Here is an 18,045-nt window from a genome sequence, read left to right on the forward strand (position 1 = left end):
GTGCGCGAGCATGGAGCGATTAATATAAGAAATGTGTATGTGTGTGTAAAGAGAGACTAGTGTGAGAGGGTGTGTGTGTCTCTGTGTGTGTGTGTATGAGTGTGTGTGTGTGTGTGTATATGAGTGTGTGTGTGAGTGTGGGAGAATAAGCTCAGGGTCAAGGATGTTAAACTCTCCGTAACGTTCTCCTCGAGTCCCAGAACAATCAGCCTTCACCCACGCTGCTTCCTTTCAGGTCCTGTAGGGGGTGGGGGGGAGGGGGGGGTATAATTTCTCACAGCTTTCCTTCGCTCTCCAACATCTTACAGCTCTGTGCAAAAGTCAGAGACCACGTGGGAACGAGATCTCATTCCCACACATTAATAATCTGTTCCCACACATTAGTTCACCTTCATTTTCTCTGGAGTGATGGGGTTCCTCTGGTGTGTGGAACAGTGGAACTGTGTTCTCTGGAGTGATGGGGTTCCTCTGGTGTGTGGAACAGTGGAACTGTGTTCTCTGGAGTGATGGGGTTCCTCTGGTGTGTGGAACAGTGGAACTGTGTTCTCTGGAGTGATGGGGTTCCTCTGGTGTGTGGAACAGTGGAACTGTGTTCTCTGGAGTGATGGGGTTCCTCTGGTGTGTGGAACAGTGGAACTGTTCTCTGGAGTGATGGGGTTCCTCTGGTGTGTGGAACAGTGGAACTGTGTTCTCTGGAGTGATGGGGTTCCTCTGGTGTGTGGAACAGTGGAACCGTGTTCTCTGGAGTGATGGGGTTCCTCTGGTGTGTGGAACAGTGGAACTGTGTTCTCTGGAGTGATGGAGTTCCTCTGCTGTGTGGAACAGTGGAACTGTGTTCTCTGGAGTGATGGGGTTCCTCTGGTGGGTTGAACAGTGGAACTGTGTTCTCTGGAGTGATGGAGTTCCTCTGGTGTGTGGAACAGTGGAACCGTGTTCTCTGGAGTGATGGAGTTCCTCTGGTGTGTGGAACAGTGGAACCGTGTTCTCTGGAGTGATGGGGTTCCTCTGGTGTGTGGAACAGTGGAACTGTGTTCTCTGGAGTGATGGGGTTCCTCTGGTGTGTGGAACTGTGTTCTCTGGAGGGATGGGGTTCCTCTGGTGTGTGGAACAGTGGAACTGTGTTCTCTGGAGTGGTGGGGTTCCTCTGGTGTGTGGAACAGTGGAACTGTGTTCTCTGGAGTGGTGGGGTTCCTCTGGTGTGTGGAACAGTGGAACTGTGTTCTCTGGAGTGGTGGGGTTCCTCTGGTGTGTGGAACAGTGGAACTGTGTTCTCTGGAGTGATGGGGTTCCTCTGGTGTGTGGAACAGTGGAACTGTGTTCTCTGGAGTGATGGGGTTCCTCTGGTGTGTGGAACTGTGTTCTCTGGAGGGATGGGGTTCCTCTGGTGTGTGGAACAGTGGAACTGTGTTCTCTGGAGTGGTGGGGTTCCTCTGGTGTGTGGAACAGTGGAACTGTGTTCTCTGGAGTGATGGGGTTCCTCTGGTGTGTGGAACAGTGGAACTGTGTTCTCTGGAGTGATGGGGTTCCTCTGGTGTGTGGAACTGTGTTCTCTGGAGGGATGGGGTTCCTCTGGTGTGTGGAACAGTGGAACTGTGTTCTCTGGAGTGGTGGGGTTCCTCTGGTGTGTGGAACAGTGGAACTGTGTTCTCTGGAGCGATGGGGTTCCTCTGGTGTGTGGAACAGTGGAACTGTGTTCTCTGGAGTGATGGGGTTCCTCTGGTGTGTGGAACAGTGGAACTGTGTTCTCTGGAGTGATGGGGTTCCTCTGGTGTGTGGAACAGTGGAACTGTTCTCTGGAGTGATGGGGTTCCTCTGGTGTGTGGAACAGTGGAACTGTGTTCTCTGGAGTGATGGGGTTCCTCTGGTGTGTGGAACAGTGGAACTGTGTTCTCTGGAGTGATGGAGTTCCTCTGGTGTGTGGAACAGTGGAACCGTGTTCTCTGGAAAGATGGAGTTCCTCTGGTGTGTGGAACAGTGGAACTGTGTTCTCTGGAGTGATGGGGTTCCTCTGGTGTGTGGAACAGTGGAACTGTGTTCTCTGGAGTGATGGGGTTCCTCTGGTGTGTGGAACTGTGTTCTCTGGAGGGATGGGGTTCCTCTGGTGTGTGGAACAGTGGAACTGTGTTCTCTGGAGCGATGGGGTTCCTCTGGTGTGTGGAACAGTAGAACTGTGTTCTCTGGAGTGATGGGGTTCCTCTGGTGTGTGGAACAGTGGAACTGTGTTCTCTGGAGCGATGGGGTTCCTCTGGTGTGTGGAACAGTGGAACTGTGTTCTCTGGAGTGGTGGGGTTCCTCTGGTGTGTGGAACTGTGTTCTCTGGAGGGATGGGGTTCCTCTGGTGTGTGGAACAGTGGAACTGTGTTCTCTGGAGCGATGGGGTTCCTCTGGTGTGTGGAACAGTGGAACTGTGTTCTCTGGAGCGATGGGGTTCCTCTGGTGTGTGGAACAGTGGAACTGTGTTCTCTGGAGTGATGGGGTTCCTCTGGAGTGTGGAACAGTGGAACTGTGTTCTCTGGAGTGATGGGGTTCCTCTGGTGTGTGGAACAGTGGAACTGTGTTCTCTGGAGTGATGGGGTTCCTCTGGTGTGTGGAACAGTGGAACTGTGTTCTCTGGAGCGATGGGGTTCCTCTGGTGTGTGGAACAGTGGAACTGTGTTCTCTGGAGTGATGGGGTTCCTCTGGTGTGTGGAACAGTGGAACTGTGTTCTCTGGAGTGATGGAGTTCTCCATCAGATTCTCACAGCTATGTTCAGAGATCTAGTGCTGCACTGAAGACTGAAGAAAGAGAAATGGACTGTGGACATAGACCTGTTCATCTTTATTATCACAGACACTGTGACTGTTTATTACAGTAGTTTATTACAGATCACGCAGTGTGTTATTACAATATAATGTTATAATATGTGCCTGTTCTATTTAAAGAAAACACACACTCACACAGACACATTAATTCCCAGGCCTGAGTCCAGAGCCCGTGTGTGCGTGTGTGTGTGTGTGTGTGTGTGTTCAGTCTGGTTGTGCAATGCTTCGTGCTGAAGGCCTGTTTACTGCTGGACACTGTGAGCGTTCAGAATGGTTTCAGTCTGTTAAAATAGCGCTGATTGTTGATGTTAGTGGACGACGTTGAGGGGAATGTGGGCCTCGACGGCAACGTCCAATTAAATCCGGTCACTTTCAGACGGAAAACTACAAAAACATTGGCCTGTCCTTGTAAATAAACATTGGAAAATATTTAGCGTTAGCAGTTCGGCAGAAAATCTGATTTACGTTATTTTCCTTTAAGCGCTACACATTTAAACACTATTTACAGAAAAAACTGGGACACGGCACAAAGTAAATAACAACAAAATGCTGTAATGTGCAAAGACCTGTGTTTATTAGAAATCAATGTATTACAAAGACAACATTTTAAATGTTAAAACTTTAGTCTAATTTTACTCATTTTATAAATGACAACATTCGTCTGGATTTACTCCGTTAACAAAATAAGCCTCATTTTAATTGTGTGTTATTAAAGTTTTTATTTTTTAGAGGATTCATTTTTACTAACTTTCATAAACAGTCGCGTAAACACTGTTACATTCAAAAACACTTTAACATCCAAAATAATCATGCATTTTGTATTTAACATTAACATTCATTCATTGTCTTTAACCCTTATCCAGTTCAGGGCGGTGGTGGGTCCGGAGCCTACCTGGGCACAGGCCGGGAACACACCCTGTAGGGGGCGCCAGTCCTTCACAGGGCAACACACCTTCACACATTCACACCTACGGACACTTTTGAGTGTGTTTTTGGAGCGTGGGAGGAAAGCGGAGCACCCGGAGGGAACCCACGCAGACACAGGGAGAACACACCACACTCCTCACAGACAGTCACCTGGAGGAAACCCACGCAGACACAGGGAGAACACACCACACTCCTCACAGACAGTCACCTGGAGGAAACCCACGCAGACACAGGGAGAACACACCACACTCCTCACAGACAGTCACCCGGAGGAAACCCACGCAGACACAGGGAGAACACACCACACTCCTCACAGACAGTCACCCGGAGGAAACCCACACAGACACAGGGAGAACACACCACACTCCTCACAGACAGTCACCCGGAGGAAACCCACGCAGACACAGGGAGAACACACCACACTCCTCACAGACAGTCACCCGGAGGAAACCCACACAGACACAGGGAGAACACACCACACTCCTCACAGACAGTCACCCGGAGGAAACCCACGCAGACACAGGGAGAACACACCACACTCCTCACAGACAGTAACCCAGAGGAAACCCACGCAGACACAGGGAGAACACACCACACTCCTCAAAGACAGTCACCCGGAGGAAACCCACGCAGACACAGGGAGAACACACCACACTCCTCACAGACAGTAACCCAGAGGAAACCCACGCAGACACAGAGAGAACACACCACACTCCTCACAGACAGTCACCTGGAGGAAACCCACGCAGACACAGGGAGAACACACCACACTCCTCACAGACAGTCACCCGGAGGAAACCCACGCAGACACAGGGAGAACACACCACACTCCTCACAGACAGTCACCCGGAGGAAACCCACACAGACACAGGGAGAACACACCACACTCCTCACAGACAGTCACCCGGAGGAAACCCACGCAGACACAGGGAGAACACACCACACTCCTCACAGACAGTCACCCGGAGGAAACCCACACAGACACAGGGAGAACACACCACACTCCTCACAGACAGTCACCCGGAGGAAACCCACGCAGACACAGAGAGAACACACCACACTCCTCACAGACAGTCACCCAGAGGAAACCCACGCAGACACAGGGAGAACACACCACACTCCTCACAGACAGTCACCCGGAGCGGGACTCTTCACGTTAACATTCTAAGTTTAAAGTCGCTGCAGAATGGGTTGCAAACCGTCAACTCCAAGAGATTCAACTCTATGAATCATTGGCCAATTGTTGATACGAGTGACTCCCAGACGCTGGAAGAATCGATTCCTTGGGAGTCGACTCCTCTTCACCGTCGCCCTGACAACAGCAGAGACAAAACATTTTCCAGGATTTATTTCACTGTGATTTTGGTTCAAATCAAAAATATGAAGTTATTTATCAGTCTTTCACATTATGGGTTAGTTTTATTTATTAATGAAAAGTGCAAAAGGTTTTGAGTTTACCCCCGTGTTCATCAACTCTTCTTTGAACAAACTCTGTAAGTGTTTGGGAACTGAGGAAACCCGAGGAGTTCTGATGAGTTGGTGTTGAGCTGTCCACTGGAGGCAAGGAGCAGTGGAGGTTCACACGTCAGGAAAGAGGCTCATGGCCCTCTCTCTCCTCCCGTGGCTGGGGGCCACCACACCCACACAAAGCATGTCTTCACACATTGTAACGCCCTGCAACGTTCCGCGCCGAACTAGCGCTCAGAGGTGGACTCTGAGAAAGTAAAATAAACAAACAGCGCTGGCTCATGTTTGTACAATAAACTACCGCCTGCAGGAGAGTGGGAATCTGGTCGGGTCGGTTTTACACTTCAGGGGACAGGAACGGAGAGAGAGAGAGAATGAGGAGGGGCCTTTTCTCTGAAGAAAGAAAGGGAAATGAGAAAAAGGAGAGAAAGAGATAGATAGTGAGAGAGAAAGGAAAGAGGAAAAGATAGAGAAACAGAGAGAAGGAAAGAAAGTGAAAAGAGAGAGAGAAGAGGGGGCCTTATCTCTGAAGAAAGAGAAGGAAAGAAGAAGAGTGGAGAGAGAGAGAGAGAGATAGTGAGAGAGAAAGGGAAAGGAAAGAGGAAGTGTTTGGGTCACGCCCAAACGGACAAAGCCAAAGGAGAATAGGGAGTCTCGACTCGTCTCTCGGGCGTGTCCCCATCCCCAGATGACTCACAAACCCCAACGAGGCTCGTCCTGTTCTGAGCATGCTCAGTCCCTGCCCCAGGTGGTTATGGGAGTTCAGGTTTGGGAAGCAGGATGCGGGTGGTTACCCAAGCGAGGAATCGAACCCCAGTCTTCTTCGCAGAAGGCAGCGCAGTTACCCACTGAAAGTTCAGGTCTTTGATGTTGAAACTAATGCTGAGGAACACTGCAGTGAGGATTTGATGGCATTCAGCCACAGAAACATTAGTTTAGTTTTCCTATAAATATATATATAATTAATGTTAGTTTATTACCTGATGTACAGAGTTAACACATTCAAATAAAACAGAATATTTACCTGTATAATATTCATGATGCGTTTAATTCTTGGAGCTTTCTGTAAAGTAGGGTATTGCTCAGTACAAGGTCAAATTAAAGTGTGAGTCCACCAACACACACACTATGAAACAAGACCCCAGTCAGTTTTCTGTGTGCTCCAAGTCTGAAAACACAGAATAAAACGAGTCGTTCTAATTCTGCTCTGCTTCTGACGTCAAGTGCAGAGACTTTAGAATGGCCCCGCCCCCTCGTCTGAGTCTGTCCAATCACAGCGCTGGACCCGTGTTTATGTGAGAGCGCAAAGACGAGGTTAAACTCAGCAAAACACACACAACGAGGGCAGAGAAATAAGAGCACTGAGTAAAAACTAACAGAAAACGAGAACGGAAAAAAAAGAGAACCGAGTGAAAACAGCTAAAATCCAGAGCTTCTGCTTTGGATTTCTAAACACAGCAGGTTAAAGCTGGGGAAACCCACCGAGACCCAGAGGAGCTCACCCCCGAAAACGAGTGAGGACCTGGGGCTTCACCCTGAGTCAGAACTTGGAGGAAAATAGCACGACCTCCACCTGAAACACTAACACTAGTCTAAATTTAGTCTAAACAGGTTTCCGGGGCTTTTAAAGGAACACTAGGTATGATTTGGTATTTTGGCTCTTGGGCCCCTGTAGTTGTACAGCTCCGCACACTTGGAGGACAAGTGTCCCGCACACAAGTAAGAAGCGACTGTATCTTTTAAGGTGGAGCGGTGTGTGTGAGTAAGAAGCGACTATCTTTTAAGGTGGAGCGGTGTGTGCGAGTAAGAAGCGACTGTATCTTTTATGGTGGAGCGGTGTGTGCGAGTAAGAAGCGACTGTATCTTTTAAGGTGGAGCGGTGCGTGCGAGTAAGAAGCGACTGTATCTTTTAAGGTGGAGCGGTGCGTGCGAGTAAGAAGCGACTATCTTTTAAGGTGGAGCGGTGCGTGCGAGTAAGAAGCGACTGTATCTTTTAAGGTGGAGCGGTGCGTGCAAGTAAGAAGTGACTGTATCTTTTAAGGTGGAGCGGTGTGTGCGAGTAAGAAGCGACTATCTTTTAAGGTGGAGCAGTGTGTGTGAGTAAGAAGCGACTATCTTTTAAGGTGGAGCGGTGTGTGTGCGCGCATGAAGCGACTATCTTTTAAGGTGGAGCGGTGTGTGTGCGAGTAAGAAGCGACAATCTTTTAAGGTGGAGCGGTGTGTGTGCGAGTAAGAAGCTACAATCTTTTAAGGTGGAGCGGTGTGTGCGAGTAAGAAGCGACTGTATCTTTTAAGGTGGAGCGGTGTGTGTGAGTAAGAAGCGACTATCTTTTAAGGTGGAGCGGTGTGTGTGAGTAAGAAGCGACTGTATCTTTTAAGGTGGACCGGTGTGTGTGAGTAAGAATCGACTGTATCTTTTAAGGTGGAGCGGTGTGTGTGCGAGTAAGAAGCGACTGTATCTTTTAAGGTGGAGCAGTGTGTGCGAGTAAGAAGCGACTGTATCTTTTAAGGTGGAGCGGTGTGTGTGAGTAAGCAGCGCTTATCTTTTAAGGTGGAGTGGTGTGTGCGAGCATGAAGCGACTATCTTTTAAGGTGGAACGGTGTGTGCGAGTAAGAAGCGACTATCTTTTAAGGTGGAGCGGTGTGTGTGAGTAAGCAGCGACTATCTTTTAAGGTGGAGCGATGTGTGCGAGCATGAAGCGACTATCTTTTAAGGTGGAGCAGTGTGTGTGAGTAAGAAACGACTGTATCTTTTAAGGTGGAGCGGTGTGTGTGAGTAAGAAGCGACTATCTTTTAAGGTGGAGCGGTGTGTGTGAGTAAGACGCGACTGTATCTTTTAAGGTGGAGCAGTGTGTGTGAGTAAGAAGCGACTGTATCTTTTAAGGTGGAGCGGTGTGTGTGAGTAAGAAGCGACTATCTTTTAAGGTGGAGCGGCAATTTGTGAATGTCTCCTTTAACAGAAACAGCCTCTACTTTACGGCGAAGACTTTACAGCAGATTCGGAACATTTCGGTGAGGATCTGATGGCATTCGGCCACAGTAAGCATTACCGATGTTGGATGACTAATGTGCGGAGCAGCCGTGGCTCTGGGGGTGGGGGGCAGCCTGGTCTGAGGGGGGCAGTGTGCTCTGATGGAGGAGGTAGGAATCCTGAGGCTGGTGAAGAGACGAGCTGCTCACTGCTCACACACAACACGCTTCCGTGAGTCATTCCTCCTTCCCTCCCTCCATCTCTCCCCTTTCTCTCTCTCCCTCTGACATTCTCCCCCTCCCACCCTCTGTCCGTCTCTTTCACTCTATCTCTCTCCAAACATCCCTTACATTCTGCCCATCTCTCTCTCTACCTCCATTCCCATTTCTCTCTCTCTCTGTCTCTCTCTGTCTGTCTCTCTCTGTCTGTCTCTCTCTCTCTCTCTCTCTCTCTCTCTCTCTCTTTCTCTCTCTCTCTCTCTCTGTCTCTCTCTCTCTCTGTCTCTCTCTCTCTCTCTCTCTCTCTGTCCAGAGAAGGGCATGAGCCTGAGTCATCCCTGATTCTCTGTGACCCCTCCCCTTTTCTCTCTCTCTCTCTTTTTACTGTCAAAGCAATTAACAATAAAAAATAACAGAGTGAAAGGAGAGCTCTATGCTCTTTATTTTTCTGTATTTGCTGCTCACTCTCTTTCACTCTCCTCCATTTATCTTGCTCTTCTCTTATCTCTATTTTACCCCATCTCACCCCCCCACTCTCTCTCCCTCCCTCCCTCCTGTAGAGTGTGTGTGTGTGTGTTTTAGTCGGTATTCCCCCGCTCACGCTCCAAACTCCTGACACTCACACATCCAGCGTGAGGAGATGAATCACTCGCTCCAAGAAAGAGAAGAAGAGGAAGAGGAAGAGAGGAGAAGAGGAGGAGAAAGAGAAGAAGAGGAAGAGGAAGAGAGGAGAAAGAGAAAAGGAGAGTTCTGAACACAAGGTTGGCTGGGGTTCCTCGGCTCCTGGGAAGCACCGCGGCGTTCGGAGAGAAGCGAGAGTCAGAGGAAGAGCGGAGGCAGAGGGACGGGTCACGGCTGAACATTGCAAGAGCAATAAGGATTTTCAGGGGCATTATGACTGGGTCAGTTAAACACAGCTGCCCCTAAAAGTCCCTCACTTTTCTTGCTGCCTTGGGCCCGGCGTCACAGACTTAACATAAATACATCATTATTTACACAAACAGAGCAATAAAGCACTGAGAATACAAACATAACAAAACAAACCCGTGATAATAATAAATAATAATTAATAATAATAAATATCATGCGTAAAGCCACTTTAAACACACACTGGATAATGATAAACATCGCATACAAAACTTTATACAGTTCAAATAAATCTGTAACTTCCCAAACTCATTATAAATTCTAATAAAAATATAACAGAAATATTTCAGTGTAAACGTTGTATAAATAAATAAATAAATAAGACGTCTACAGTTCCCCAACACCGTCTCGTACAAAACTTAATGAAAAATAATAATAAAAATAGCAACAAATAAAACTATTCCAGTGAATAAACAACAACACCTCCATTAAACGAACTGAAATATAATAATTAAAAACACCAAGTTAACTGTGAGGACTCTGAACCCCTCAGAGCAGGTGTGTGATGTGGTGGTGGATCATTCTGCAGTGACACTGACGGGTGGTGGTGGTGTGGGAGTGGATCAGACACAGCAGTAGCTGCTGGAGTTGGACTGCAGAGCTGAATACTGCTAATAATAAGGGTGTGTGTGTGTGTGTGAGAAATTATCCACAGGTGTGTGTGAGTGGGTGAGAATGTGTGTGTGTGTGTGTGTGGAAGTGAGTGGTAGGGTGTGTGAAACTGTCCACAGGTGTGTGTGTGTGACTGGGTGAGAGTGTGTGTGAGAGAGGGTGACTGGGTGAGAGAGAGTGTGTGTGTGTGTGTGTGTGTGTGTGTGTGTGTAAGTGACTGGTAGAGTGTATGAAACTATCCACAAGTGTGTGTGAGAGAGGGTGACTGTGTGTGTATGTGTGAGTGCTAGAGTGTGTGAAACTATCCACAGGTTTGTGTGTGACTGGTTGAGAGTGTGTGTGTGTGTGTGTGTGACTGGTTGAGTGTGTGTGTGTGTTTCTGTGTGAAGGACGGAGCCGCTCCAAAAGAAGGATTTTAAACAGAGACCAGATTTGATCAAATCCCTCGAGTCTCCGCTTCAAACTAAGAACAATGTCTCAGTAAAAATATCATTTATATTTCATTCGTTCATTACTTTCCTCACCGCTTCATTTTTAATAAAATCCTACTGTAAAATAAATACTGTTCAAATAATTAAAGTTAAACTTCTTAAAGAAAACAATGGAACTATTCTCTTCTCCTTGGTGTTTTTTATTAATATTATTTTTATTATTAGTTTGACTTTTAAACTCGTGTGTGTTTTATAAAGCTTCACACTTCAGGAGAAAAACCAATCAGACGAAGCCCTCACTGAGTTTAAAAAGTGGACTGAAGCCTCACAGTAAAAGTCCAGTCAGAACTCAGTGTTTCGTACATTTTGGTTGTTATTTTTTATCCAGAACATTTTGAAGGGGGTTTTATTTAAAGAAAACGTAAAGGAACCGTTCTAGTAACTGCTTTAAATTTGGACTTCACTGTGAATTCACTGAAGAATGAACCAATCGAATGCTCCAGAGTGAGTCAGGGATAAAGCCTCCGACCCCCGAGACGCTGCCGTGTTGGATCCTTGTGGGACTGTGAGGGTTTGGGGGACTTTGTTAAGTTTGTCTTTAACGAACCTCTCAGAGGAAGCCCTCACGAGGAGCAGGGCACAGCCGGAGGAACGCGGACCCCGATCACGCCACAAACCCCTGACACACATCTGCTTTAGTTCATTACACACCTCTTTAATTACAGAGTTTAAAGCATTCGGGCCCTGTTTGTTTTAAAGGGAGGTTTTTAAAGGGAAAGTCACAATTATAAAATACATTTATCGTAATCAGAAACCTGGGGAAAACAAAGAAACACCTGGCGTTCAAAGCCTTTCTCTTTGTTAAGGTCAGAGTCCTGAGAATAGGGGCGAGCCTCACTGACACAGAGTAGAGAGAGAGAGAGAGCGGGAGAGAGGGGGAATGGTCGAGAGAGGTAGGGGATGAAGGGGAGACGGTCACATGGGCCTGAAACTGGGACTTTGTAGGCCAGTTGATGGCAGGGAGAAGCTCACCTTGCCCGCAAAGACCCAGCCTCAGACACACACACACACTCACACACACTCCGCTCCGGAGATACGAGGCCCTGGTTCATTGGCTCTTATTTAAACACAGTTTCATGAGAAATAAACACAATAACATCAACAAAACCAAGCCCAGGGGGGAGTGTGTAAAAGTGTTGGCACCGTGTCTCTGTCTTTAACAAGTTCTACGTGACTTCAGCTTCAGTCTGTGGATGTGAGCAATAATGAGAACAAAATAATGAATAACTTAAAGGAGGCCTGTGTGAGTTTTCTACGTAACACTCCTCAGCGGGAGCAGGTTCTAACACACCTTTAAAGGCAGTCTCACACACGGCTGGTGTGTGTTTGCTCGATGTAACACACTGAGGAGGAAACAGATGATTAGAAAGCAGCGTATGTCCACTTTCTCTCAGACATTAGACCCCTCTGCTGTGCTCTGTGTTCCTCTCAGGCGACGCCTCCTTAAACAGCAGCAGCAGCAGGAACATGCCTCGCTTTGGCAAAGTTTAAGAGGAAAACAAATCAACAAAAACAGGACTCCAACAACCAGCAGCTCAGTGCAGGGGTGCCCAAACTTTTGCACACGACCCTCTGTGGCTCAGTAACAGCCACGGGCTTTTAACAAAGACATCAACAACAAGTGAAACACATGAGAAATCAACACAGACATGAGCTTTAGGAGGAGGACACGGGCAGGGCTTTACCTTCACTGTCAGGTCCAGTGCCGGGGCTGTGTCTGTGTGAAGTTGCAGCTTAAACTCCATCCCTCCATCCTTCCTTCTGTCCCTCCATCTACCCCTCCACCCAGATCCGAATTTGCGTGGAGTGTGTTAATAAACACCCCCCTCAGTGGGAGCCCCCCTCTTCCATTAACCCTCCGCCCCCTTAAAACACACACACACACACACACACACACACACACACACACAGAGAGGACAGAAATAAAGCAGCCACACAGCAGCAGGAGCGGAGCAGTAATCCACACACAGCCGAGTCTGCGCCCTCTCTCCTCACACAGCGCACACGAACCGCAGAACAGCGCCCCCTTGCGGAAACCCGAGGCACTGAACCGCGCTGGGCACCGTCATGAACTGGGAAAATGTTGCGCTATTACGCCCCCTACTGGTGGCCGGTCTCTAGACACTTTCTCTGTTCCTTTAGTGTGATCTTAAAGCTCCACTGACCACGCGCGAGCACTTTGAGGGTCTACAGTCACAGACTGTAGTCCAGCTGTTGCTCTGCATACTTTGTTAGCCCTTTTCTGCTTGTTTTTCAATGCTTAGGATGACAGTCAATGGCCTAACTTCACCTCTACAAGGTGGACCAATGAGGCAGGAGTGGACAGTGAGGGGTTAAACTCCAGCAGCACTGCTGTGTCTGATCCACTCTACACCAGCACAACACACACTAACACACCACCACCACGTCAGTGTCACTGCAGCGCTGAGAATGATCCACCACCACATCACACCTGCTCTGTGGGGGTCCTGAGCTAATGAAGTATGCAGAGCAACAGATAGAGTACAGTCTGTTATTAGAGCTAAAGCGTGACCTGTGGTCTGAGGCCCTTAGTGTACAAACCTGAACTGAAGGATTAAGTTATCTGGTTAACTGGGGGTCATCCTCTGACTGTGCCTACTCTTTTCTGCCATATGACTGGGTGTTGGGTCTGCGCATGCGCACAGCGCCTCCGCTCGGCTAGAGTAGAACATCAGTAATTGTTTTATGATAAAGTGAGTTTAAACAGTTCTAAATGTTCATTAATCCAAGCGAAACCTCCCAAACCTACCCGTCCGGATGTTTATCTCTGCCGTGAGCTTCGTGTCACCGCTGGATTTCCGGTGAGTTTCAGTTACGGCCTTAAAAAAGTAGGTTAAGTCATTTATTTATCACGGGAATTTTCCGTTCCACCTTAAATGGGGCGCTGTTACACTATAGCGACTTTAGATAAGACCGGTTTCACGCTGTTAACTGCTTCTTCGTTCAAGGTGGAAGGGAAATTTCCAGTAAGAATATAATGTCACTTTTACATACCATGAGTATCTATTTAAGGTGGAACGGAAAATTCCTGTTGGAGTTTTGATGCCGACGCCTGTAAATGCCTGTTCATTTAAGGTGGAACGGTAACTCCATATATGATGCTGGTTCCAGCTCCAGAATGTAACTGCTCATTCATTTAAGGTGGAACAGACAATTCTGAGGTTCCAGTATGTAACTGGTGTTTCGTTTAAGGTGGAATTGAATTGAAGAGTTGAAGCTTGAGGCTCCAGGATATAACTTTTGCTTCATTAAAGGTCGTATGGACAATTCAAAGAAACTGGCTTGAACTTAATAATGTAACTGCTGCTTCATTTAAGGTGGAAAGTGACATTGCACTTCAGGTCTGTAACTGAAACCCTTACTGCTTTACTGTTGTCCCTCAGGACGGAGAGTGTGTGTGTGTGTGGGGGGCAGGGTTCGAGTCCCCTCTCGGGGAGGCTGCGGTCCTGATGGTCTCTCTCAGTATGAAGGCTCTGGTGGATGCTCTGTGGGCCGTGTGGAGCATCGGAGTCTCCATCTATGACTACATCCACACCAGCGCCATGGAGGAGCGCATACACACTCTGGAGAGCGTCATCACCGTCCACCAGTGCGTGATCGGCCTGCTGACCGCTGGACTGGTCGCTCTCTTCACCTACATCCTGCTGAGGAAGCACTGACCGAAGAGGAGGAGGAGGAGGAGGAAGGACACTGTCCCTCTTTCACTGAGGATGGTGGTGTCTTATTGAGGGAAAACACCTCAAGTGAAGTATCTGGTGTATTCCTCAAATACTTTACTTGTTTAAAGTGATTTTAATTCCTCGAAAGTGTCTTATTCCTTTGGCAGAAAACAAAGGAAATGATCTGTGGAGACAATAAGACACTCTCTGGGTACAGTCACTTACAGCATGTAGAACCGTCTAGAGGTAGCTTCCGTATTTAAATAATCTTCTCACAATGAGAGGACTTTGTTAAAGGGGAACAGCAGGAGTTTAAGAAGCGAACGTAAACATTAGCTCCACCTTGTGTCCACTTTAGGGCCGAACAGTTCAGAGCAAAGTGTGTATCCACTCCAATAGTGTTTACAGACCCGGCTCAGCCTGGTTTCTTCTGCAGAACAGAGGAGTGTGGGCTCAATGACGTACACTGTAAGGATAGAGGTACATCACTGTCACTAAAGCTACAAACTGTGTATTGTATCTTTAAAGGTACAGACAGTGTAGTGTATCTTTAAAGGTACTTTCACTAAAGCTACAAACAGTGTAGTGTATCTTTAAAGGTACTTTCACTAAAGCTACAAAAAGTGTAGTGTATCTTTAAAGGTACAAACAGTGTAGTGTATCTTTAAAGGTACAAACAGTGAGGTGTATCTTTAAAGGTACTTTCACCAAAGCTACAAACAGTGTAGTGTATCTTTAAAGGTACAAACAGTGTAGTGTATCTTTAAAGGTACAAACAGTGAGGTGTATCTTTAAAGGTACTTTCACTAAAGCTACAAACAGTGTAGTGTATCTTTAAAGGTACAAACAGTGAGGTGTATCTTTAAAGGTACTTTCACTAAAGCTACAAACAGTGTAGTGTATCTTTAAAGGTACAAACAGTGTAGTGTATCTTTAAAGGTACTTTCACTAAAGCTACAAACAGTGTAGTGTATCTTTAAAGGTACAAACAGTGTAGTGTATCTTTAAAGGTACAAACAGTGTAGTGTATCTTTAAAGGTACAAACAGTGTAGTGTATCTTTAAAGGTACTTTCACTAAAGCTACAAACAGTGTAGTGTATCTTTAAAGCTACAAACAGTGTAGTGTATCTTTAAAGGTACTTTCACTAAAGCTACAAACAGTGTAGTGTATCTTTAAAGGTACAAACAGTGTAGTGTATCTTTAAAGGTACTTTCACTAAAGCTACAAACAGTGTAGTGTATCTTTAAAGGTACAAACAGTGTAGTGTATCTTTAAAGGTACAAACAGTGTAGTGTATCTTTAAAGGTACAAACAGTGTAGTGTATCTTTAAAGGTACTTTCACTAAAGCTACAAACAGTGTAGTGTATCTTTAAAGGTACAAACAGTGTAGTGTATCTTTAAAGGTACTTTCACTAAAGCTACAAACAGTGTAGTGTATCTTTAAAGGTACAAACAGTGTAGTGTATCTTTAAAGGTACTTTCACTAAAGCTACAAACAGTGTAGTGTATCTTTAAAGGTACAAACAGTGTAGTGTATCTTTAAAGCTACAAACAGTGTAGTGTATCTTTAAAGGTACTTTCACTAAAGCTACAAACAGTGTAGTGTATCTTTAAAGGAACTGTCACTAAAGCTACAAACAGTGTAGTGTATCTTTAAAGGTACAAACAGTGTAGTGTATCTTTAAAGGTACAAACAGTGTAGTGTATCTTTAAAGCTACAAACAGTGTAGTGTATCTTTAAAGCTACAAACAGTGTAGTGTATCTTTAAAGCTACAAACAGTGTAGTGTATCTTTAAAGCTACAAACAGTGTAGTGTATCTTTAAAGCTACAAACAGTGTAGTGTATCTTTAAAGGTACTTTCACTAAAGCTACAAACAGTGTAGTGTATCTTTAAAGGAACTGTCACTAAAGCTACAAACAGTGTAGTGTATCTTTAAAGGAACTGTCACTAAAGCTACAAACAGTGTAGTGTATCTTTAAAGGAACTGTCACTAAAGCTACAAACAGTGTAGTGTATCTTTTAAAGGTACTTTCACTAAAGCTACAAACAGTGTAGTGTATCTTTAAAGGTACAAACAGTGTAGTGTATCTTTAAAGGTACAAACAGTGTAGTGTATCTTTAAAGGTACAAACAGTGTAGTGTATCTTTAAAGGTACAAACAGTGTAGTGTATCTTTAAAGGTACTTTCACTAAAGCTACAAACAGTGTAGTGTATCTTTAAAGCTACAAACAGTGTAGTGTATCTTTAAAGGTACTTTCACTAAAGCTACAAACAGTGTAGTGTATCTTTAAAGGTACAAACAGTGTAGTGTATCTTTAAAGGTACAAACAGTGTAGTGTATCTTTAAAGGTACAAACAGTGTAGTGTATCTTTAAAGGTACAAACAGTGTAGTGTATCTTTAAAGGTACAAACAGTGTAGTGTATCTTTAAAGGTGCAGCAGTGGTGTTAAAGTCCAGTTGTGTTCCCTAATTAAAGGTACCGTATATGATCCACCGAGGGTATCACCACAGAGACAGTGGTTCCTGAGAGTGTAGGGCTTCACTGATTGGTTCCACATTTACCCTTTAATCCTCACAGCATTTCTCCCAGAGACATATTGAACAGCACAGAAACAGTAACCGGGCGCATGGGTCCAGTCCAGAGTGAGGTGGACCCCAAAGCTTTGTTCCAGTTTTATTTCTCTACGTTCAGCCTCAGAAACAGCTGCATGTGCCACTTTTCCCCCACAGCAATCTGTCTGTGCTCGGGATGGAGCTAGCGTTCCTATCCGGAGAGGCCTGCTTTCCTATTGGTTCCGAGCCCTAGAGTCAGGAGTCAGGAGTGGACCACTGATGACCCACTGCGGCCGTTCTCCAGTGTTTATCTGTAAGGACCAGTTTATTGAGACAGAACCAGGGAAATATCCCCGATTCTGGCCCGTGGAACAGTGTCAGGACTCCAGTCGTCCCACAATAACAGGCTTGTGCTCGGTCGGGTGGTTTTCTTTTCCTGCAAACGTAGGCAGTTCGCCGTGTTCCGTGCTGAAAGCTGTGGACAGTGGGGACAGAGGGGACAGTAGAACACTGTTCCCTCTTTATATAAGTGAACACCCTTGCTCTTTTTCAAACACATGACCCTCCACACCACCTCCACCTCCACTCTTCTGTTCCTCCATTTTAAAACGCGTGGTGAGGTTTGTAATGACTCGTGACGTCTGAGCATTTTGAGGGCCGTGTGTTGTCTTTATTTCTAGAGATTAATAGAGTATTAAACCAGAGAAGAGCATCATAAAGTGTCCTTAGTCCTCCCCAGCCTCTGAAGGGGTTTATAACGCTACTGTATTAACCCTTTGTGTTTGTCATTTATTATTGTTTACATCTTTTATTTAATGATTTTCTCGTGTGTTAACGTCCTGGTAACGTCTTTATTTATAATAATGTGGATATTATTTATGAACATGTTTTATAATGTATTAACCCCCCAGCTCCCACTGTAAACGTCCTGAAATGTTTTAAATGACGACGTGTAAAAGTCTGGACACACTGAGAATGACCGAGGATACTCTGTCTTTACTGAGGTGCTTTCTGTTGACGTTTCGGGAGCCGTGGGCCTTCAGAGGAGGGTCTGACTGTGGTCTCTAACCCGCTGTGGCCCTCGTGTTCCGCCCCTGGGTGCAGAGGGAGGCCTGGGGACTGAGATCCTGTGGAGGGCTGTTTTTTTTTCCTGAATTTATCCGTATGTTAACGCCGGAATATTTCCAGTCGATACAGGAGGGAGAAATCTAACGTTAGACAGCGGTCTGTTAATTCAGCCCTGTTTTCACGTCGTGTCTCATGACACTCAGCCCTCGCTGTGTTTAACACGTCCCTCAGAAAACCTTCGCGTGTTTGAATCGTTGTTTTATTTACCGCTGTTTCTCCTTCCCCTCGTCGCTCGCTCGGGTCCGTCTCAGCGTGTCCAG

General features: G+C 46.2%; 2 long non-coding RNA genes across 2 annotated transcripts; one reads left to right on the plus strand and one right to left on the minus strand.

The window, feature by feature from the left end:
- Positions 1–4,678: 4,678 nt before the first annotated feature.
- On the minus strand, positions 4,679–12,211 carry LOC136692231 (uncharacterized). The gene is made up of 3 exons (XR_010801930.1): positions 12,102–12,211; positions 5,188–5,443; positions 4,679–5,041 (listed from the first exon to the last, which is right to left on the minus strand). It is a non-coding gene; the product is annotated as an uncharacterized lncRNA (long non-coding RNA).
- An 896-nt stretch (positions 12,212–13,107) lies between these two features.
- On the plus strand, positions 13,108–14,705 carry LOC136690701 (uncharacterized). The gene is made up of 3 exons (XR_010801759.1): positions 13,108–13,238; positions 13,630–13,691; positions 13,821–14,705. It is a non-coding gene; the product is annotated as an uncharacterized lncRNA (long non-coding RNA).
- Positions 14,706–18,045: the final 3,340 nt, after the last annotated feature.

This window comes from Hoplias malabaricus, chromosome 3, assembly GCF_029633855.1.
Source record: "Hoplias malabaricus isolate fHopMal1 chromosome 3, fHopMal1.hap1, whole genome shotgun sequence".
Classification (NCBI taxonomy): Eukaryota; Metazoa; Chordata; class Actinopteri; order Characiformes; family Erythrinidae; genus Hoplias; species Hoplias malabaricus.